Consider the following 23,912-nt stretch of genomic DNA (forward strand, 5'->3'; position numbering starts at 1 on the left):
GAAAAGAAGAAGTAGAGGTATCACTTTTTGCTGATGATATGATCCTATACATCGAAATCCCGAAGGACTCCACAAAAAGATTACTAGAAACAATAAACCAATACAGTAAGATCGCAGGATACAAAATTAACATACAAAAGTCCATAGCCTTTCTATATGCCAACAATGAAATATTAGAAAACAAACTCAAAAAAATAATCCCCTTCACGATTGCAACAAAAAAAATAAAATACTTAGGAATAAACAACAAAGAATGTAAAGGACCTATATAACGAAAACTACAAGGCATTGCTAAGAGAAATAGAAAAAGACACAATGAGATGGAAAAATATTCCTTGTTCTTGGATAGGAAGAATAAATATAATTAAAATGGCCATATTACCCAAAGCAATATATAAATTTAATGCAATTCCCATCAAAATTCCTATGACATTTTTTAAAGAAATGGAACAAAAAATCATCAGATTTATATGGAACTATAAAAAACCCCGAATAGCCAAAGCAATCCTAAGGAAAAAGAATGAAGCTGGGGGCATTACAATACCTGACTTTAAACTATATTATAGGGCCACAATAATCAAAACTGCATGGTACTGGCAGAAAAATAGACACTCAGACCAATGGAACAGAATAGAAAACCCAGAAATAAAACCACATATATATGGTCAAATAATCTTTGATAAAGGGGCCAACAACACACAATGGAGAAAAGAAAGCCTCTTCAACAAATGGTGTTGGGAAAACTGGAAAGCCACATGCAAAAGAATGAAACTCAACTACAGCCTGTCCCCGTGTACTAAAATTAATTCAAAATGGATCAAAGACCTAAATATAAGATCTGAAACAATAAAGTACATAGAAGAAGACACAGGTACTAAACTCATGGATCTGGGTTTTAAAGAACATTTTATGAACTTGACTCCAATGGCAAGAGAAGTGAAGGCAAAGATAAATGAATGGGACTACATCAGAATAAAAAGTTTTTGCTCAGAAGGAGAAACTGATATCAAAATAAACAGACAGCCAACTAAATGGGAAATGATATTTTCAAACAACAGCTCAGATAAGGGCCTAATATCCAAAATTTACAAAGAACTCATAAAACTCAACAACAAACAAACAAACAATCCAATAAAAAAATGGGAAGAGGATATGAACAGACACTTCTCCCAGGAAGAAATACAAATGGCCAACAGATATATGAAAAGATGCTCAGCTTCATTAGTTATTAGAGAAATGCAAATCAAAACTACAATGAGATACCACCTCACCCCTGTTAGATTAGCTATTATCAACAAGACGGGTAATAACAAATGTTGGAGAGGCTGTGGAGAAAAAGGAACCCTCATACACTGTTGGTGGGAATGTAAAATAGTACAACCACTATGGAGGAAAGTATGGTGGTTCCTCAAAAAACTGCAAATAGAACTACCTTATGACCCAGCAATCCCTCTACTGGGTATATACCCCAAAACCTCAGAATCATTGATACGTAAAGACACATGTAGCCCCATGTTCATAGCAGCACTGTTCACAGTGGCCAAGACATGGAAACAACCAAAAAGCCCTTCAATAGAAGATTGGATAAAGAAGATGTGGCACATATACACTATGGAATACTACTTAGCCATAAGAAATGATGACATTAGATCATTTACAGCAAAATGGTGGGATCTTGATAACATTATACGGAGTGAAATAAGTAAATCAGAAAAAACCAAGAACTACATGATTCCATACATTGGTGGAACATAAAAACGAGACTAAGAGACATGGACAGGAGTGTGGTGGTTACCAGGGGTGGGGGGAGGGAGGACGCAGGAGGGAGGGAGGGAGAGAGTTAGGGGGAGGGGGAGGGGCACAGAGAAAACTAGATAGAGGGTGACAGAGGACAATCTGACTCTGGGCTAGGGGTATGCAACATAATTTAATGACAAGATAACCTAGACATGTTTTCTTTGAATATATGTACCCTGAATTATTAATGTCATCCCATTAACATTAATAAAAATTTATAAAAAAGAAAAAAAAAGAAAAAAAAAGAAAAAAAACAGAAAACACAGGCCCTGGCCGGTTGGCTCAGTGGTAGAGCGTCGGCCTGGCGTGCAGGAGTCCCGGGTTTGATTCCCGGCCAGGGCACACAGGAGAAGCGCCCATCTGCTTCTCCACCCCTCTCCTTCCTCTCTGTCTCTCTCTTCCCCTCCCGCAGCGAGGCTCCATTGGAGCAAAGATGGCCCAGGCGCTGGGGATGGCTCCTTGGCCTCTGCCCCAGGTGCTAGAGTGGCTCTGGTCGCAACAGAGCAACGCCCGCCGGAGGGGCAGAGCACCGCCCCCTGGTGGGCAGAGCGTCGCCCCCTGGTGGGCGTGCGGGGTGGATCCCCGTCGGGCACATGCGGGAGTCTGTCTGACTGTCTCTCCCCGTTTCCAGCTTCAGAAAAATACAAAAAAAACAAACAAACAGAAAACACATTTTAAATTACACATGGAACATTCTCCAGGATAGACCAAGTAATAAGCCAGAAAAACAAGTCTCAGAATTTAAAAGAACTGAAATCATACAAGGTATGTTATCTCACAGCAAGAGAAGGAAATTGAAGCCAATTAACGGAAACCTAAGAAATTCACGTTTGTGGAAATTAAACAAAACAATTCTAAATAATCAAGAAGTCACAAGGAAAATGAGGAAATACTTCCAAACAACAGAAAATGAAAACACAACATACATAAATTTATGAGGTAGCAAAAGAAGTGATTATAAAAAGTTACACCTGTAAATACCAATACTAAAAAACAATATTTCAAATTAATAATTAACCTTCCACCCTAAGAAATTAGAAAAAAGCAAACTAAACTCAAAGCAATCAGAAAAGAGAAAAAGAACAATTAGAGCAAAAGTAAATGAAATAGAAAATAGAAAATAAAGAAAACCAAAAAACCAAAAGATAGTTCTTGGAAAAGATTAACCAAACTGACAAAAAAAAAAGAGAGAGAAAACTTAAATTACTAAAATCATATATAAAACTACCAACCTTACAAACATTATAAATAATTGTTTGCCAAAAAATCAGATAACCTAGGTGAAAAGGACTAATTCTTAGGAAGACACAAACTCAAATTGAGTCAACAAGAAATAAAAAATTTGAATAGTCCTAAAATAAAGACATTGAGTTAATAACTGAAAATCTTCCCACCAAAATAAATAAATAAATAAATCCAAGACTAGATGGCTTAGTGAATTCTACCAAACATTTAAAGACAAATTAAGACAATCTTTCACAGACTCTTCCCCCCAAGAAAAATTTTTAAAGGATATTCTCTATTAATTCTAAGGCTAGTATGACCTTAATATCAAAACCAGACAAAGAAAGATATCACAAAGAATAAGAAAACTATAGACCAATATGTTTTAAGAAAACAGCTGCAAAATTCCTCAATAAAACACTGATAAACTGAATCCAACAATACATAAAAAGGACTATCCACTATGGCCAACTGGGATTTATTCAAGGTTGGTTCAACATACAAAAATCAGTCAATGTAATGCAAGACATTAACAAAATAAAAGACAAAAACCATATGTTCATCTCAACAGATGCAGAAAAAGAATCTGAGAACAAAAACACCCTTTCATAAGAAAAATATTCAATAAAATAAAAACAGAAGGGAAATTCTTCAACCTAATAAAGGGCATCTACAATAACCCACAGCTAACAACATACCTAATGGTAAAGACAAAGCTTTCCCACTAAGAGCAGGAGCAAGACATGGATGTTCACCCTTGCCAGAAAAATTCAACATTATACACTGCTCACAAAAATTAAGGGATATTTCAAAATGAATATGAAGCTATAAAATATCCCCTAATTTTTTTGAGCAGTATATTAGAGGTCATAAGCATGGTAATTATACACAAGAAATAAAAATAACAGGTATTTAGATTAGAAAAAAGTAAAATTATCTATATATGCAGATGACATAATCGTATACAGTACATAGAAAATCCTCAGGAACTCACTAAAAAACTATTACAGCTAATAAATCCCATGCTTATAGTTGGGAAGACTTAATATTGTTAAAATTGCAATACTCGCAAATTGGTCTACACATTCAGTGCAATCTCTATCAAAAATCCCTTTCATGCAGAAATTGACAAGCTGTGTCTAAAAATCATATGAAAATTCAAGTAACCAGGAATAGCCAAAACATCCTTAAATAAGAACAAAGCTGGAGGATTCACACTTCTCAATATTAAAACTTAACACAAAACTCCACTAATCAAGATTGTATGCTTCTATCATAAAGACAGATATATGGATCAATGGAATAGAATTGAGAGTCCAGAAATAAGCTCATATTTTATGGTCAACTGATTTTCAAGAAAGCTTCTAAGACCTTTCAATGAAGAAATAGTCTTTTCAACAAATGGTGTGAGGATAACTGGCTAGCCACATGCAGCAGAAAAAAGTTAAACTCCTTCACACCATACATAAAAACTAAATCAAAGTGTAGCAAATACCTGAATTTAAGAGCTAAAACTATAAAACACTTAGAAGACAACACAGATGGGAATCTTTGTGATCTGAGATTAGGCTATGTTGTCTTAAATATGACACCTAAAGCAAAAGCACAAAAAATAGATACATTAGATATCAAATTAAAATTTTTTGCACTTCAAAGGATACTATATAGAAAATGAAAAGACAACTCACAGTTGGAGAGGAAATATTTGCAAATTATATCTCTGATAAACAATATATCAAGAACTCTTATAAATCAATAATAAAAAGACAATACAATTAAAAATAGCCAAATGATTTGAGCCTGACCAGTGATGGCAAAGTGGAAAGAGCGTCAACCTGGGAAGCTGAGAAGATAGGTTCAAAATACCAAGGTCACCAGGTTGAGCGTAGGCTCATCCAACCTAAATGCAGGCTCACCAGCTTGAGCGAGGGATCATCAACATGATCCTATGGTCACTGGCTTGAGCCCAAAAGTCACTGACTGAACCCAAAGTCACTGGCTGGGCTGGAGCCCCCTGGGTCAAGGCACATATGAGAAGCAATCAATGAACAACTAAAGTGACACACTTTGAGCAGATGTTTCTCATCTCTCTCCCTTTCTATCTGTTTCTCTCTCTCTCTCATTAAAAAAAAAACAACAAAAAAAAACTGGCCAAGGGATTTAAATAGACACTTCTCCAAAAAAAAAAATACACAAATGGCCAATAAGCACACAAAAATGTGCTCATCAGTCATTAGAGAAATGTTAATACCATAATGGGATACTATTTCACACCCACTAGGACAGCTGGAATCAAAAAACAAAACAATGACAAGTGTTGATGAAGATGTAAAGAAATTAGAACCTTCAAACACTGCTGGTGGTAATGTGAAATGGTACAACTTCTATGGAAAAAGTTGGCCAGTTACTCAAACGGTTAAGCATAGAATTACTATACAACTCAACAATTCCACTACTAAGTATGCCCCAAAGAACTGAAAAGACATAGGCATAAAAAAACTTATACATGACTTTTCATGACTCATTACTCATAACAGCCAAAAAAGTGGATACAACCCAAATGTCTTCCTACTGATAAATGGATAAAGAAAATGTAACACATCATACAATGGAATATTACTCAGCCATAAAAAGAAATTAAGTATTGACACGTTACAACATGAATGAATCTTGAAAATATTATACTAAGGAAAGAAGCCAGACACAAAGGCCACATATTTATAATTCCATTCATATGAAATGTCCACAATAGGCATTCCCAGAGATAGAAAGTAGATTAATGCTTTCCAGGCACTGTGGAGAAAGGGAAAAATGTTAACAGGTATAGGTTTCTTTTTAAGGCAATGAAAATGTTCTAGAATTAGGTAGTGGTGGTTTTACAACCTTGTAAATATACCAAAAACACTGAATCAGAAACTTTAAAGGGTGAATTGTATGGCATGTAAATTATATTCCACAAAATATTTAAGTCAATTTGAAAGAACTTTTAAAAGAATAAAAGTAAAATCAAAATATTATTAGAAAAAAATAGGGAGTGTCTATCAGCAACTGACCTGCAATAATGGAGTGGCTATAGAAGATTCTTCAGGCAGAAGGGAAAGGACCCCAAAAGGAAGGTCAGAGAGAATAAAAAGCAAAAAACAAATAAAAATGTTAATAAATCTAGATGAACACTGACAGCATGTGAAATAACAACACTGTTAATATTAATATCATTTCCTGGAGTTTAAAAAGGGCACTCAGAATTAAAATACACAACAAGAAGCACATATAAATCTGAAGGGCGTGAATGGAGTTCAAGTATTCTAAGAAACTACGATCTCCGCATGGCCCAGGAGGAAGATATAACTGCATTCTCTGGAGAAGTTAATAACACATTATCTAATTTACATAGTAACCAAAAAAAAAGAAAAGAAAGAAAAATAGAATATAATCAATGTACTGGAAGGGTGGAAAAGTAGAGTGATTTTTAAAAATTATGATACTGGTTTAAAATAATGCAAAAAAAAGAGAAAACATAAACACAAAATGTAGGACAGGAGAAATACAAGAATGGGTAAAAGCAGGTTTATAATTGTAATACAATAAATAATACAAAAATAAACTGTTCTGCATACTCACAAGTGTAAGCCTAATTTTGCTCACCACTTTATATAATAAGATTGTGGATTTAAACTCAAATAGATCAGTGACTACATTCAATATAAATGAGTTCAATGTTCCAATTAGAAGACAAAGTTATCAGATCAGATGAGAAAAATCTAATTGCATAATCTAAAGTATAAGAATATAATAAGGTTGGAAGTAAAATGATAAAAAACCAAAGATATCATGCAAATATGAGCCTAAAGAAATCTGAATGTCTATATTAGCATCAGATATATTATACCACAAAGGCAAAGATTTATTACTAGAGATAAAGAGAACCACTCATAATAATTAAAGTTTCAATTCATCTGGAAGATAAAACAATTTTAAATTGTCATGTTCCTAAAACCATGGCCTCAAAGTATATAAATACAAATTGACAAAACTACAGAGAGAAATAAGACAAATCCATAATCATAATGAAGCTGTATAATTATTTAATAATGGATATAACAACCAAACAAAAAAAATAGGAGTAAGAAAACAGAAGATGTAGTGCTCACTTCGGCAGCACATAAACTAAAATTGGAATGATACAGGGAAAATGAGCAGGGCCCCTGTGCAAGGATGACACTAAATAAAAAAAGAAAAAAGAAAACAGGAGATGTGAGTAATATGCTTATTAAGTTATCTGATGACATAGAACATTGAACCTAATTCTTTTCAAGCACACAGGAACATTTGAGAAAACATAGTTCATATTCTGGGGTATAAGGCACATCAGCAAGCTTCAAAGGTTTAAAATAATAAAAAGCAAAAAATTTAGGCAATGCGATTGTACTGGAGAATAAAATTAGAAAAATATGCATGTCTGGAAAATTTTAAATATTCTTCTAACTGACCTAAATGTCAAAGAAAAATTTATAATGAAAGTTAAAAACTACACTGTCACAGTCTACTTGGGCTGCTATAACAAGATACGACAGACTGGCAGCTTAAACAACATTTATTTCTTGCAGTTCTACAGGCTAGGGAATCCAGGTCAGGGTGTCACTGTGGTTGGGCTCTGGTGATAGGCCTCTTCCTGGTGTACAGATGGCTGCCTTCTTGCTGCATCCTCACAAGGGAAGGAGAGAGTGAGTAACCTCGGGTCCTTCTTATAAGGCACTAACTCCATCAGAAGGACCCTACACGCATGACCTCATCTGAACCTGATTACCTCCTAAAGGCCCCATCTCCAAGGATGCTTTGGGGGTTGGGGCATCAACATATGATTTTGGGGGGACACAATTCAGTATATAGTATATAGTAAACAGTAATGAAACAACCTTAAATCAAACTCTGTATAATGCACTTAAAGAATTATTTATAAGGAAATGTATCACCTTACATGCACATTATTAGTAAAAGAGAGATGCTCTGGTTTCTCTTCAGATCGTATAAATCTTTCGCCTTTTATTAGTAAAAGAGAAAAGCTGTAAATTGACAAATTAAGTATTCATCTCAAATTAGAAAGAAAACAGCTGCAGTAAAGAAAAATTATAGGCCAATTTCACTCACAGATCTGGATGCAAAAACCCCAAACAAAATATTAGTCATCAGAATCTATTCAATATATTAGAGGAATAGGCTAATATGAAGTTATGGTATACAAAGATGATCTGTGGATAGTAAAATAAAAGATTTTTATTTTGTGTTTTATGATCATCTTTAGATATTTTCTAAATAACCACTCATTGTTTTATGAATCAAGAAAAACAGTTTTGAATTAATAATATTCTGCTGATCTCAAAACTCCATGATGTCCACTATCTAATGAATGGAAAGAAGAAGAGAACATGAGCTAGCCACTAAATAGCCATTTCATCTGAGTTATCATAGGTTACAAGACCTAATGTGTCTCAGTGTCTCTATTTGGTTGAGAAAAAAGAAAAGGTGGACAGGAGTAGAAAAGGATTTACAAAGACAAGATGCGATAATAGCAATTCATAGGCTTTTTGCAGACATTAAGGGAGCAATCTCATACATAACTGTCTATAAATAGAATCCATACTGCACTTTAATGAATAATTTAAAAGCACTTTGCAAACAAGGTTAAGAAAACAGAAACCTAAATGCTCAAAAATCAATAGTTCTGTCCTATCCCAACCTGGTGAATTACCGAAACAGACTGAGTTTTATATTATTTTTTAAAAACAGTGGAAGCTGCATGGTTAAGTATCAAAAGCCTTAAAAACTTCTACAAGCTCTGAAAAAATAATTCTGCCTTTAGAAATTTATCCTTCAGAAATAATTAGTGATATATACAATTATTTTTTTCCAGAATAGTTATCAAAGCATTATTTATGATGGTAAATACTTTAAAGCAGCATAAATTCCAGATATTGGGAAGTGATTTAATAAATTGAGACACCAACTGAAATAGTATGCAGCCATTCAAAATCGTATTTTAGAAGAATATGATATGACATAGAAAATACTATCTAGTGCAAAAAAAAATTGTTCATAAAACTCGTTATGGAATGAATCCCAAATTTTAGGATATACAAAGCATGTATACATAAAAGTAGATAAAAAGTATTGGCTATCTTTGTGTGTAAGATTATGAGTAATGTTTATTTTGTTCTTTATACTTTCCACTTGCTCCAATTTCTCCACACAAAACATTTGTATTAATTTTACAAATAGGGAAAAAACATTTTTAAACAATAAAAAACTGACTACTTCAAATAGATTCAAACACCCTTCATCAACCCAAACCCACTTCTAGTGAGAATAACTGGGAGGTCAGTACAGATCTGAAACATTCGTTTTCTATAGCTGCATAACAAACTATCACAAACTTAGTAACTTAACAATATACATTTCTTTATCTCATAGTTTCTGTGGGTAAGGAGTCTGAGCAGGCTTAAATGAGACCTCTGCCTAGGGTGAGGTCAATCTGTTGTCCAGACCATTTTCTTATCTGAAGGCTCAACTGCAGGAGAATCCAGTTTTAAACTCACTCAAGCTATTAACAGACATTGTTTCCTTTCTGTAGGACTGAGGGCCTCTGCTTCCTACTGGCTGTCCCTGCAGGCCACCCTCAGCTCCTAAAGCAGGGGTTGGGAATCTATGGCTCGCGAGCCAAATGTGGCTCTTTTGATGGCTGCATCTGGCTCGCAGACAAATCTTTAATAAAAATAATAATAACGTTAAAAATATAAAACATTCTCATGTATTACAATCCATTCATTTCATGTTCATGGTTGCAGGTGGCTGGAGCCAATCACAGCTGTCCTCCGGGACAACACCAAATTTTTATTGGATAATGCCTAAGGTACACGGGTCATTGTATGGCTCTCACAGAATTACATTTTAAAATACGTGGCGTTTATGGCTTTCTAAGCCACAAAGCTTCCCAACCCCTGTCCTAAAGGTTACCTGCAATTTTTGCCATGTTTATAACTTAACATAATCACATAAGTGACATGTCATCACTTTTACCATATTCTACGAGAAGCAAGTCACAGGTCCCACTTCAATGGGAATGGATTATACAAGAAACAATTATTACTGGTTAATACTTCTAATGAACATATGTACCAAAATCTTAAATGAAATATTACCATATTGGATCCCATAATAATTATTAAATGTAGTACATCATGATAATGTACAGTTTAATATACAGTTTTTCCCAAGAAAGCAATGATGGTTTAAAATTAAAAGAGTAAAATATTTCGCCTCAGTCATAGTTTAAAGAAAAAATAATAATAAAACCACCTAAAAGGTGCAGAAAACCATTTGATAAAATTCAAAATCAAGCAATAATTTTAAAAAACATTTTGTCTTAGTAAGACCATCCTTAACCTAATAAAAAGAATCTACCAAAAAAAAATTAGAAAACTTCACATTTAAAACTTTTAAAAGCATTCCCTTTAAAGTTAAAAACAGTATTAGAACAACCTTATCACTACTTTGTCTATTGGTCCAAACTAAGGAAATAAAATAATAGCCTGACCTGTGGTGGCGCAGTGGATAAAGTGTCGACCTGGAAATGCTGAGGTCGCCGGTTCGAAACCCTGGACTTGCCTGGTCAAGGCCCATATGGGAGTTGATGCTTCCAGCTCCTCCCCCCTTCTCTCTCTCTGTCTCTCTCTCCTCTCTCTCCCTCTCTGTCTCTCTCCTCTCTAAAAATAAATAAATAAAGTAAAAAAAATCTAAAAAAAAAGAAAAGAATAAATAAAATATTTAAAGACTAGGAAGGAAGAAATGAAATTATCTTTATTTACATGGAGAAATTAGAAACAGATCCACACATTTGTGAAATCTGGTATGTTTCAAAGGTAGCATTGCAGAGCACGGGGGAAAGGATGGTACTCAATAAATGGTACTGGTGCAACTACTTAATGCATTTGGAAAAAATCTAAAATTATATCTCTACCTCATACCTCACACAAAAATAAGCTCAAAGTAGAATATTAAAACAAATATTCAAAAAATGTTTTTAAAGAGGAGAATATCTTATGACCTGTGGTAACAAAGAATTTATTAAATAAGACTTGTTAACCACAAACCATAAGGAAAAACTTGATAACTCTGACTACATTAAAATTAAACATCTGTTCATCAAAACAGCATTTTAAAAAGATAAAGGACACAAATAGAATCCGGAATATATAAAGAACTTCTAAAAAGCCATAAAAAGGACAACTGAGGCAACAAATAGACAAACAATATATGTATACAATGTATAGAAGAAACTCAAATGGATAAGAAGTCCTCAAATGCCCTAATAATCAAGTAAATACATATTAAAACAGTGATATATTTCATATCTACTAGACTGACAACAATTAAAACATCTGAATATATATAAAGGATTAGCAAAAATGTGAAGAAACATCCCCCTTGCAAAGTACTTTAACAACAGCTCTGAAGTTAGAATTGGGCCTACTCTTGACTCCACAATTCCACTAGTGAATGAATACCAAGTCCACTCTCTCCTGAGTGCCCAGCACAGAGAAAAGGTAGGCCAGTGGGACATGGAATCAGCCAGGGGTATGGGGAGAGACTGAGCAGTCTGCTAGGTGAAAGTCTTCAAATGGGACCCAGGACAGGTAAGATAATAGTAGATGCCAGTCTTGCCAGGAGATGAAACTGGCATGGGGATCAAAACCATGCTTACCTGGGGCAACCTCCTCACAAACAGCAACTGAATCAGTTTATCTTCTACAGCCAATGGGATTGTGTTATTTCCTCCTTAAACTTTACCAGCTAAAACTTCCTAGAGCAGAGTCCCAGTTTATATCAGTTTCCTGTGGCTTTTCTATCAAATTTCTACAAATTTAGTGAATTAACACACACAAATTAATTAAATTACAGATCTGAAGTCAAACATGGTTCTCACTGAACTAGAATCAAGGAGTCAGCAGGGCTGAGTTCTTTTCTGGAGGCTCTGGGGAAGATTCTTGCCATTTTCAGCTTTAGGAGGCTGCTTGCATACCTTAGCCCATGACTCCTTCTATTTTCAAAGCCAGAAATGACAGATAATCTTCCTCATTTCACATCACTATAACAATGACTCCTCTGCCTCGTACTTTTACATTAAAGCACCCTTGTGATTACTTTGGGCCCAACCGGTAAACCAAGATAATACCTGTTTGGTTTTTTTGACAGAGACAGAAAGAGTCAGAAAGAAGGACAGATAGAGACAGACAGGAAGGGAGATGAGAAGCATCAATTCTTTGTTGTGGCATCTTAGTTGTTTGTTGATTCCTTTCTCATATGTGCCTTGATGGGGGGGGGTACAGCAGAGCAAGCGACCCATTGCTCAAGCCAGTGACCTTGGGCTCAAGGCAGCAACCATGGGGTCATGTCTATGATCCTATGCTCAAACCAGTGACCCCACACTCAAGCTGGTGAGCCCATGCTCAAGCCACATGAGCCTGCGCTCAAGCCGGTGACCTCAGGGTTTTGAACCTGGGTCCTCCAAGTCCCAGTCCTATGCTCTATTCACTGCGCCACTGCCTGGTCAGGCAAGAGAATATCTGTATTTTAAAATCAGCTTAGCAACCTTCATCCCATCTTCTACCTTAAATCCTTTTTGCCAAGTAATATAACATATTTACAGGTTCTGCGGATTAGGATGCAACCACTTTAGAAAGTCCTTATTCTACCACACAACCTCTTCTCAAATCTCCCCTACACACACACCTCTATTAAAGTCCCAACCCATGACACCTCCAACCTCAGCAGCACCATGTAGCCTGTTCTCCCATTACACCAACCTTCTTGTCTTTTTCTAATTGATTTACACCCATCCACACCCAAATAATTACAATTCATCCTCCAGAGTTCAGCCCAAAGGTCACCTCCTCTCTGAAGCCTCCTTTGATTCCCAGCCTAAATGAATCACCCTTCTTCAATACACTAACCAGCTTTTCTGTGATACCAACTGCAGCCTTGAGGATGGTCCCCTATAACTACCTGCTTATATGTCTTTTCCTCAGTCCAAAGTGGTGAGCCTTTCAATGATAAAAACTGTGTCTCATTCCCCTGTAGGTTTCCAGATCATATCACTGAGCCTGGCAAAGAGTAGGCACTCGGAGAGTACTTCTGAAGCTTGCAGGAGGCAGAAGAAAGCTTCTATTAACAAAAATAGATACAAAGACTAACCTGGTTAAGTGTACAACCAACAGGGCCAAAGAACTGGTTAAAATGCTCATAACAAAAACACCTCAACAATCCACTGCTTACTTTTATGTGCAACTTACTATCATGTCAAAGAATCTCTGTACCATGAGTAACACCCTCTATTTTATATTGCTAACCTGTGGGGCAATTCTAAAGGAACAGGCAAAATTAACCTCAAGAAAAATAAAGGATTTATGTAAATAATTCACAAAGATGTCCACAAAATTATAGGAGAGTAAATGTTCCAATGCAGCAGAAATGCCTGACAACTGCCCAAGGGCTCCACCTCCAAGAAGGGTGGGAAGCACCATGCCAGTGAGTATAAGAGGTGCTACAATCGACCCTGTTTAGGGAAAAACTGCTTCTATGTACAAATATCTGAATATATTATAACAAAGGTACATTTTTAAGAGATGTTTGTTAATCAAACAGGGTGCCATTTAATTTCAGTGATTTGCTAGTTGAGCTCCATAGCTAGCAAGAAAATTCCCGTCTGGGGAGGAGACTAAGCGAGGGAATGGAAGTTTTGAGTCCACACCACTGTCCACTTGAAAAAAGAGACAATAACATGGCTTGAGTTTTTTAATGCACACTTCCTTCAGTTTAAATAAAACTCCCCTGTTTTACTTTTCTTTAATAGTGTGAATTCTGAAATTAATTTTAAAACATACTCCAAAAACCACTCTTACATTGGAAAGAAAACCTGAAGATGAAAAACAGATGACACACATTCAGCACCACGGACAGCGGACGCACTACTTGCCTGTAGAGTCCTTGCCACCAGGGCTAAGAGATACCAGAACGGCACCCCAAATCCAGTATTCACCCTAATATTTAAGTTTGGGGGTGATTCTAATATATAAGCAGGTATTTTTGTTTGTTATGGCCCAAAGGGCCAGCCTTCTTCACCAAAGGGAACAACTTCTAACAAAATGATTCAGTTACCACTTTTGCAATAATGAGATTTCTTTGAAATTATAAATGACTTTGCCATTGACACATGGCTACAAGTCCAGAAATTGGCCAAAGGGCAAGGAACTGAAATTGTTGAAACTAAAACACTGCATCCAGTCTTGAATGGCTGATTGTTTCAAGGACCTCATAGGAATTTTGCAAATATAAACGCAGCATGCTCTAAGCTCCCCGCTAACAACAGGGAGATAACTTCTTTTTAAACATCTAACAAAATGAGTAAGTGTTGAAATTTTCTTCTAAATACCAAAAAAAACAAGTAACCACAAAGCTGTATATTTTCTCTAAATCTGTATATTAATAATGCCATCTGAAAAAGTGAAGTTCTGAGATCCAATATCACTAGTAATCAGCATCACCTTTGACAAGACCCTGAATTCCAAACAGGATACCAAATCTTTTCAGTTATAAAGACTCCTTTTACCATCAAACCTTTTCCACAACTTTATAATATTAAGTATTAACTAAGAAAATAAGTGAAGTTATACAAATTTTAAAACACCTATAATGAACTTGCACTGTACAAATGGCATCTACATACGAGAAAACAATGGTACTCAAAAGTGGCCAATATTAGTTGGTCAGCGACTGCATTTATATTTGAAGACCCCCTGGTTTCCAATGGATCTCAAAGTCTGAAAACACCATCCAAAACTACTCCAGCTCCTCTAATGTAAGGATCAATGAGGTCTTTTGGGATCTTGCCAACAAACCCTCCAGAGTCTCTTTGGACCAAACTGGGCCTCTCTGAGTCATTTTAACATAAGTTATTCCTGTGCATGAGGAGACTGGGAATCAACTCTCCTCAATAGGAAAGCTCCCTTGCACGCTTCTTTGGTCCCCACATCTAGACCAAGTTTAAAGAACAGGAAAGGGGCAACAGCTCACCCCTAAAAGCAAGCTAAATTTTGGAAGGATGTGTGAAGGCCTGTGCCAAAGGAATGTTGAACTGGAGGGTCTGTATGTTACCCAGGCTAGTCTCAAAGGTCTTTTTGGTCAAGGCCTGCTAACCCTAGTATACCTTTTCAACACAGAGTGCTGTCAGATCACAGGCAGGGCCCTGAATTCCATGCTACCTTCCTTGAAGAGACGGCAAGAGGAAAATAACCCTGTATACGAGATTTAAGATTTGACTTCTTGTTAACTTTCAAATGTGTTACGTGAATAATATACTTCAAAGTAGGAAGAGAAAAATTAGAAGGGCCACCAGGCAAAAAGAAAATATAAACTTCCACTGAACAATGCTTCCAAGAGCCGAACACTGGTGGGAGCACTAAGAAACACATTTTGACCCCAGTGAAATAAGAAAATTCGGTGACCAAAAAAGAAAAATGTGCACCTGCTCCCAGGTAACCTGCTTTTCGCTTTAACACAGGAGTTCACGGAGAGACACAGACATCTCCGCTAAAGGGGCAGCTACGGTGTTTGAAGGAGGGGACACAAGGGCACCGCGCGGGTCCCGCTCTCCTGCGTCCCGCTCAGCACCTGCGCGTCTACCGCAGCTCTCCCGCGTCCCGCCGCACAGGGCGCCGGGGATGCTGCCCTCACTTACTTTCCCAATCACATGCGAGCAAGTTTAAGTCGTTTGAAACTTAAGCCTCATAAAGCCCGGAAAAAATTCGGGCAGCTGTTCACCCACAACGAGCCTATCCAGCCGTTACTGAAGACAGTGTTTTGCCAACAACTTCTGGGGAAGTGGGGGAAGGGAGATCCGGAGGCACCTCGTCACCCGAGTCCCAATACCCACCCCTGCCCAGCCCCGGCCCCCGGCCCGCTCCGCCTCCTCGGAGAGGTGGGCCGCAGGGCGCTAACCTGGAGGGCCGCGGGCAAAGGGGACGACGGAGATCCGACCTACTCGCCCGTCCGCCGGCGCCGCAGCTGCCGCCCAAGTTGGCCGAGCCGGGCGGGGCCTCAGCTCTTTCGGCCTCTCGGGGGTTCGGTCAGCCCGAGACGCGCGCCCCCGCCCGCAAGCCGGCGGCCAAAGTTGGCGGCCGCCGGAGGTCGCCTCCCGAGACACTCGCCTACCGCCCCGCCCAGACCCCAACCCTGGCACGGCCTTCGACCCGGGTCGGATCCCCACCCGGACCCCAACTCCGGGGCCGGACCCCAGCTCCACCTGTGGACCCCGCCCCCGACCCCGCCCGCGACCACTCACTCACCAGAGGGCGTGCCCGCGGGCCAGCCAGCGGGAGACCGGACCGGGATCGGGGGTGGGGATGGGGTGATCCAGGCGGTGGCGGCGAGACTGAAGAGTACGAGGAGATTGAGGCGACTAAGGCGGCCGTAGCAATTCCTCGCGCTCCAGCCAAAACGCTGCGCGCAGCGCGGGCCCGCCCCCTCTGCGCGGATGACCAATCTCGTGCGGAGCGCCGCCTCTGGCCCCGCCCCTCAAGTACAGGATCCCCGAAAGCGGGCGTCGCGGACCAATCGAACGGCCGAACGGTGAGTGGAAGACCAATCGAAGCAGATAAAGGTCTCCCGAAAGAAACCAACAGTGTCTCGGTGGCAGGGGCTGAACCGGACCAATAGCGTTGGGGGCGGTACGAAAAGTTGGGGCGGGTAAGGAGGCGGGGTCTTGGCCAGGCTAGTCACAGGCCGGGGGCGGGTCCGGGGCGGGGACGGGGCGAGACCCCGGCTGTTTGTGAATGGGGGAGGGGGACCTTAAGCGAACAGGTTACTATCCAAGGCGGGGTCTGGGGTGGGGCAAGGGAAGAAACCACAGGTGGGGTGCGTCCCGGGCGGACCCCTAGCTAGGGCGTGGCCTAAGGGTCCCTGCGTCCCAACAGCAGAGTAAACCTGTACTCACCCACTCCCTCCTATCCCACCCGTCGGGGTCGTTCGGTGGTCAGTAAAGAAAATGAGCCTATTCCCGAGACCCGCTGAGTCCTTTCACCTGCTCATCTGCCTCTACCGGGCTGGGCTCCAATGCCTCCAGCGAGCCCCGTTACTCAACCAGTCCTGGCACTTCGGCAGGTGCCCCCTCCTTCCTTCCAAGCAGCGGAATCCGTTTGTCCCGCAGTGTGCCCGTCTGCCCACGGGGCCGACCCAGGACGCTAGTGGGCTTGCGCACGGACGTATCGCAGGTGACTGGTTGGCACACCTGTCCGCAGGAAACCCGAGGACAAAGACCGAAGCGGGCTGAAAAGCTGGGCTGTCCTCGGGGACAGAGCATTCCGGGTGTTTCGTGCTATTATCCTTTCTCTATACCTCCTGGGCTGCGTTCTACTGTTTTGTTTCTATTCCGGTCATTTTCGTAGCTCTGAACCTTCCTGTCACATCTGTGCATTGTGGCCTGTACTCAGCAAGGATTATTTCTTCCAGCACAGCATCCACAGGCACCGCGGTGGCCTCGGACCCTCGAGAACCACCGGGAGGAGGGGCACCCGGCCAGGCGGAGTCCTGGAGCGTCGCCCTCACCAGACCCCAGAGCTCTGGACGATGTTCAGTTTTGCTCTGCCTCATTCGGCCCCGAATCAAGGGAGGGGTCAGCCGGCCGCCAGAGTGGGGCTTGGGGAGGAGCCTGGAAATTGCTGTGTCCTCCGCAGGCATCCCTGTTCTGAGTCTCATTGACACCGTTTGCTCCTAGACTGGGGCAGGAAGCATTTCGTACTGCTTTGTGGGCTGTGAAGGGTAGAAGGAAGGCCTCAGGAAACCCACCCACTCAAAGTTAACCATTATGACCTCTTCTTTTGGTGGAAGTATTAGAAATGGCCTAGTACTGGAGCCTCACCACAGGACACAAGGGACCCTGCTGGCGCACCCAGAGGCAGCCATGGCTGGGCGACACCCAGAATAAAAGTTCTGGAGGGTCCACACCAGGATGGGGGAGGTCAGGAAGAGCTGCCTGCTCATGTCTTTGATTGTCATTTGTGTAGTTCAAAGACAACCTTTAAAAAAGAAAGAGTGTTAGCTGGAGGGTGAGAAGAGGCTGGGTCCCCTAGAAAGGCAGCAGCAGCAGAGTCCATGAGTACTTCCTAGGATGAGATCAGGAGGCAGGGGCCACAGTAGCCCCTAACAGCAATGTAGGTGGCACCTGTCAATCAGAGCTGGGAGACCAGGCTCAACTGTGTGCTCTGGGGGTAGGAAGGAGGATGTAGCAACAGAGGGAGACAGAGTTCCTGGTTTGGTGGTCCCACAGTGGAGAGACTGGGATGTGACACTGGTAACTGAACAAGTAGGGATGACAGCAGCACATCCAACAGGACTTGGATCAGGGGACTAAGGTTGCAAGGATTTGCCACATCTTGACTTCATGGCTCTGACTGTCAGCTTCAGTTTGACTCTGAGGGCAAAGGGGCCGGAAGGACCCTGGGGAAACTATTCCCAAACCAGAGTGCACTGTGAAAGCACAGCCAGAGCACCCTTATCCCTACCCCACCCCAGATTACAGGCTGCCACTTCCCCATCCTCTACAGGAGCCCAAGGCCTTTCAGCTGCTTTCATTACCTTCCGAAAGACACAGTTAGTCATTAGGAAAGTAATGATAGTGTTTTCAGGACAGCATGTTGGATGGACCCTAACAACTTTCAATTATTTCCAGTTCCTGGGAGGAAAAGCAACTCATCTCCTGCCTCCGCCCTTGTCACATGAGACAATTCGTGTCTGCTGGCATATTATCATAAATTAGCAAATCTCTGAAAGCTGAAGAGTCAACTGGAGCAGCCCCCACCGCCACGCCACAACAGCTGGGCAGGGCGGAGCTGCCTGCTCTCTGCCTTGCCCCTGAACGGGACCAACCGCCTCCAGGTCTCCACCACCGTGTTGCTATGCTTTCCTTGTGTTAGCACCCTGCGTGTGCTTTTACCGCTGTCACTGCACCCCTTCCCATGAGAAGTGTACCCAGGGCTCATGCTTATAAATAACTCCATGGTGTCTTGTTGAGGGGTGCAGGGTGCGGGGAAGGAAGGAGCCACATAATTATAATCCACTTGGAATGTCAGATCTAACCCCGGGAAGCCTTACAGCGCTGGCCTTCTTGATTGTCACACACATTCATACCACCAGAGAGCTGGGGGTGGCCACATTATCACAGGCTGGAGCATCTGGAGAGGTGGGGAACAGAGCCTTCTTGTCTTCATATTAGAGGGCTTAAAAGGGCAGGCGTGGGGGGATGGGGGGATGGGGGAATAATTAAGCATAGAAACAGTCTCAGTGGTAATTAGTGTTAATGTCCTCCTAGGTGAGTAGATCTCCCTCTGATACTCTTGCAGGGGCATCTGACGTCTTCTATGGAGTGCAGGGTGTCTGATACTTTCAGTAGGGCCTCCCCCCACCCGCCCCAACCCAACCAAACCCTTCAAGGGCCTGCGACAGCGACAACTTCTGTCATCACAACCACACTTAAGCTTACCTAAAAACAAAGACACAGTTTAGGAACAGGGTTATGCTAAAGTTTAGAAAACACTGAGTCCTCTTCATAGGACCACACCCCCAGGCCATCCGTAGAGTATCAACAGCCTGCCCCTCCCTCCCTACATTGCCACCACTGTCCTCACAAAAAGCTTCCTGTAGGCAGGGCAGGTCTGCTGAGCTCAGAGGTGATTCTGTGGTAGCCAGGGTGGTGCCATGAAAATCAGGAAGCAGGCACACTGGTCTGCACACACAGGTTCCTCCCTGTGACATCAGAGCCAAAAGACAGCACCTGAATTGTTTTACCTGGTTGCTGAAACATCCGATTGCAGTTTTATTAGGTGAGGCAATCAAGGGGTCTCCTCCTGTGCCCTCACCCACCTCCTAAACAATGGTGGGTAGGTCCCAGAGATAGATAGCAAAGTTAAGGCTAACAAGCCGTAGGGGTCTCCAAACTTTTTACACAGGGGCCAGTTCACTGTCCCTCAGACCATTGGAGGGCTGCCAAATACAGTGGTCCTCTCACTGACCACCAATGAAAGAGGTGCCCCTTCCAGAAGTGCAGTGGGGGCTGGATAAATGGCCTCAGGGGGCCGCATTGCCGCCCATGGGGCCGTAGTTTGGGGATGCCTGCAGGTGTTCACTTGGATGATGGTGTTGCCAGAAACGGGCTGTAGAAGAAGCAGTGAACAAAGACTGAGCCCCCTAGAGAGATGCACAAGAAGAAGGACAGAGACAGAGAGAGGTATAGAGACAGAGAGACAGACAGAAAGAGACAGTGAGAGACAGAGAAAAGGAACAGGGAGACAAGAGATTGAGAGACAAAACAGGAGTGACGGACAGAACTGGTCCAGCCAGCCCCAAACTCCCAAGGATTTGTCAGGCTCTGGACTCTCCAGCATCCTCTGGATCCCACCCTGCTTTTATCTTTATATATACATATATAGGCAAGGTTTCTAATATTTTGTATAAACAAGAGAGATACTGCCTTCTTTTTCCTCTCTGAAAAGAATTACCACATCTGCTCACACCATGCAGGGGCAGTAATAACTTGGGTCATTCGGACTTCCTTCCTTTTTTGGAAGAATTTCAGGGTAAAAGTGGCAGCCAAAATCCCAGCCCTCCTCCATGTGCCTCAACAGCACCATCAGGGTTCTACAATGAGAACTACTTTCTTTGAGTCACTCCCCACCCTCTGCCCCCCCTTCACTCCAGGTAGCAGGTAGAGACCAGGAGAGAAATGCAAGTTTTCTGACAGCTTCGGGAAGAATGCACCCCCAAGTTGTGTGACTGAATGTGGGGACGCTGTGGATGCTCCTGCAGCCTCATATATCTGCATATATCTGTCTAAAATGGACTCCTATTCACTTGCTGCTTTTTAAATTAGGGTCATGTGAAACATTTTAGTTGACATAAATGAGAATCTCCAGTCATTATTAGTGGTGATGACTTAAACGCATAGTAGACCACTTTTGTAATATAAAGAGAGGGAAGGGACCAGCTGGGCCTGACCCTCCACACCCGCATTTAATTGAGACCCTTAACTTCTAAGATTCTACCTATGTGATCTGTCTTTCTACTTGACTCCTGCCATCAAAGACCTCTGATGAGCCCTGGCCGGTTGGCTCAGTGGTAGAGCATCGACCTGGCATGCAGGAGTCCCGGGTTCAATTTCTGGCCACGGCACACAGGAGAAGCGCCCATCTGCTTCTCCACTCCTCCCCCTCTCCTTCCTCTCTGTCTCTCTCTTCCCCTCCCGCAGCCAAGGCTCCATTGGGGCAAAGTTGGCCCTGGCACTGAGGATGGCTCTGTGGCCTCTGCCCCAGGTGCTAGAATGGCTCTGGTTGCAACAGAGCTACGCCTCAGATGGGCAGAGCATCGCCCCCTGGTGGGTGTGCCGGGTGAATCCTGGTCGGGCGCATGCGGGAGTCTGTCTGACTGTCTCCCTGTTTCCAACTTCAGAAAAATACAAAAAAAAAAAAAAAAAAAGACTCTGATGAGAGTCTTAAGGTCAAGTGAAAATGCAAGAATGTAAGTGTTGAGAAATAAACCATTAAAATGTAAATTAAGGAGGAATCTGTGAGCCAGGCCAGCCCAGGCACTATGACAGCTCAAGCCAGCAGGAGCTATGGAGTTTGCAAACTCGTGAGCAAAGGCAAGGCTAGACAAGGCAAATCCTCAGATGGTCTCAAGTGTGCTGTGCCAGCCACTCCTCAAGGTGCAGAGCCAAGGACCCCATGGCAGGCCCTGTAGACAGAGCCAAAACAACAGAAAATGTAATCTACCATGTGCAGTGCAAAGGTAGGTTCTGTCCCTCCCCCAGCCTGACATCCTAGCACCTCAAGTCTGCTCCCTTTGTGCCTAGTTCACCCATAGACAGTAGTCTTTCTCCCCATCACTCTCCCACCTGCAGAGGAGAATCCTTGCCCCTTGTCAGCCCAGTATCTCTCCTTTTCCATCTTTGTCATGGGTTCCAGCTCAGCGACTGAGGACAGAGGTGGAAGCAGTTCTGCTTTTCCATCCTTGAGTCCCAGTGCTGCGGCCACCAAGAGCCTCAGCTCAGCATTATCAGATCTGCTGAGCCATAGGTTGGGTGAGTGCAGTAGCAATCCATCACATGAGGATTGTGGCTGAGCACATGCCCAGTGGTCTAGACCGTCATGTCACCCACCTCCATCACACCAGTGCCTCTTCCTCCATGTACAACCCATGGCCTCATAGGGGTTCTCTATGGTAACTAGTAGACGAATTCTCACCTGAAGCACAGATGGGGCAGCACAATATGTTGGTGCCAACCAGAAATGGATTACTGCCACATTGCTACCCCTTCTGAGTGGTCCTATAGGTGGTGAAGGGCAATCATCCTAGTAGAAGAGCTATGAACACAGTACTTAATTATTTCGTTTATATGGAGTGATAAATATCACAGGTAAGAATACTTTTAGGCTCCAAGACAAGCAACCCACATGGCTTGGGCTGTTGATCAAGGACCTATAAGGAGCAAGATTATAAAATTGCAAAGAAGTTTGGGAGAAGAGGCACGTGGATGGTCCTGCAAAAGAGAGCCCAGGGCATGAAGATCATTGTGGCTTATATTAATGTGCTCTAGAAAGCACCTCCTCCAAAGGAAGTACCAAACATCTAGGTGGACTGGATGACTCATCAGTGGATACCAGCCAGCCTCTGTCCTCAGCTACTCCACTGCTTATGTCAATGTCCCATGAGGAGAGTGGCTATGAGATGACGGCTATACATGGCTCTGACTGCATGGCCATCCCTTCATCAAGTCTGATCTAATGACTGCCACTGCTAAGTGCCAGCAGCACAGACCATACTTCAGGGACACCAACCAGCCTCTTGGAGCTAACATATGACCTTGAAGGAAAAGAGTAATTTGTCCCTTACAGCATTTGATATATACTTTTGCCTTTGTCCTTTGTGTCTCCCAGTACCCCGACCAATGACTTACAGAGTTCCCAATCTATTGACAAGCTGTCTATGGAAGACTAAAGATGACCACAAAGTCTTTGATACTCCTTCTTTCAAAAGGTGAAGTTTATGCTTCTCTTTGAAACTGGGTGGGTTCTTTGGTCAATAGAATATGACCACAGGAGTGATGCTGTGCCAGTTTCCTGGGCTAGCCTTTAAGTATTCTAATTCATCTCTCCTGGAATGCTTGCTCTGGGGGAAACCAGCCAATATATTAGAAGTCTAACTGTCCTGAAGCTGCCATGCTGCAAGTAGACCCAGGCTAGTTCCATGTAGAGGTTGAGTAGAAAGAGAGATATCCTTGCAGCCCCAGCAGCGTCTACCATTTCAGCTCACTGAAGATGAGCCCAGCCTTGCCACCATATGACTACACCACATGAGGGCCAAAGTGAGAACCATCCCATTTAACCTGACAACCCCCAGAATGGTAAGAAATAATAATAAAACATAGTTTTTCATTGCTAAGTTTTTATGTAGTTTGTTACGCTGCATTAAATAATAAAACTACGGCCCTGGCCAGTTGGCTCAGCGGTAGAGCGTCAGCCTGGCATGCAGGGGACCCAGGTTCGATTCCCGGCCAGGGCACATAAGAGAAGCACCCATTTGCTTCTCCACCCCCCCTCCTTCCTCTCTGTCTCTCTCTTCCCCTCCCGCAGCCAAGGTTCCTTGGAGCAAAGATGGTCCGGGCGCTGGGGATGGCTCCTTGGCCGCTGCCCCAGGCACTAGAGTGGCTCTGGTCGCGGCAGAGCGATGCCCTGGAGGGGCAGAGCATCACCCCCTGGTGGGCAGAGCGTCGCCCCTGGTGGGCGTGCCGG

At 42.2% G+C, this 23,912-nt stretch overlaps 1 protein-coding gene and 1 non-coding gene across 9 annotated transcripts in view; one reads left to right on the plus strand and one right to left on the minus strand.

The window, feature by feature from the left end:
• The window catches only part of PCBP3 (poly(rC) binding protein 3), a 313,033-nt gene that overhangs the window by 274,567 nt on the left and 14,554 nt on the right, over positions 1-23,912 (minus strand). For 3 of the 8 annotated variants that reach the window (XM_066259172.1, XM_066259174.1, XM_066259173.1), the window contains exon 1: positions 16,419-16,551. The exons of 1 other annotated variant lie outside the window; for it this stretch is intronic. The gene's annotated coding sequence lies outside the window, so the exon portion shown is untranslated. Of the gene's footprint in view, positions 1-16,418; positions 16,552-23,912 lie in introns of those variants that run through there. 4 more of the 8 variants (XM_066259181.1, XM_066259177.1, XM_066259180.1 and 1 more) reach the window with 2 other exon arrangements.
• On the plus strand, positions 7,165-7,271 carry LOC136327963 (U6 spliceosomal RNA). Its single transcript, XR_010730013.1, has one exon. It is a non-coding gene; the product is annotated as a U6 spliceosomal RNA (small nuclear RNA).

Source organism: Saccopteryx bilineata, chromosome 2 (genome assembly GCF_036850765.1).
Source record: "Saccopteryx bilineata isolate mSacBil1 chromosome 2, mSacBil1_pri_phased_curated, whole genome shotgun sequence".
NCBI classification, from domain to species: domain Eukaryota; kingdom Metazoa; phylum Chordata; class Mammalia; order Chiroptera; family Emballonuridae; genus Saccopteryx; species Saccopteryx bilineata.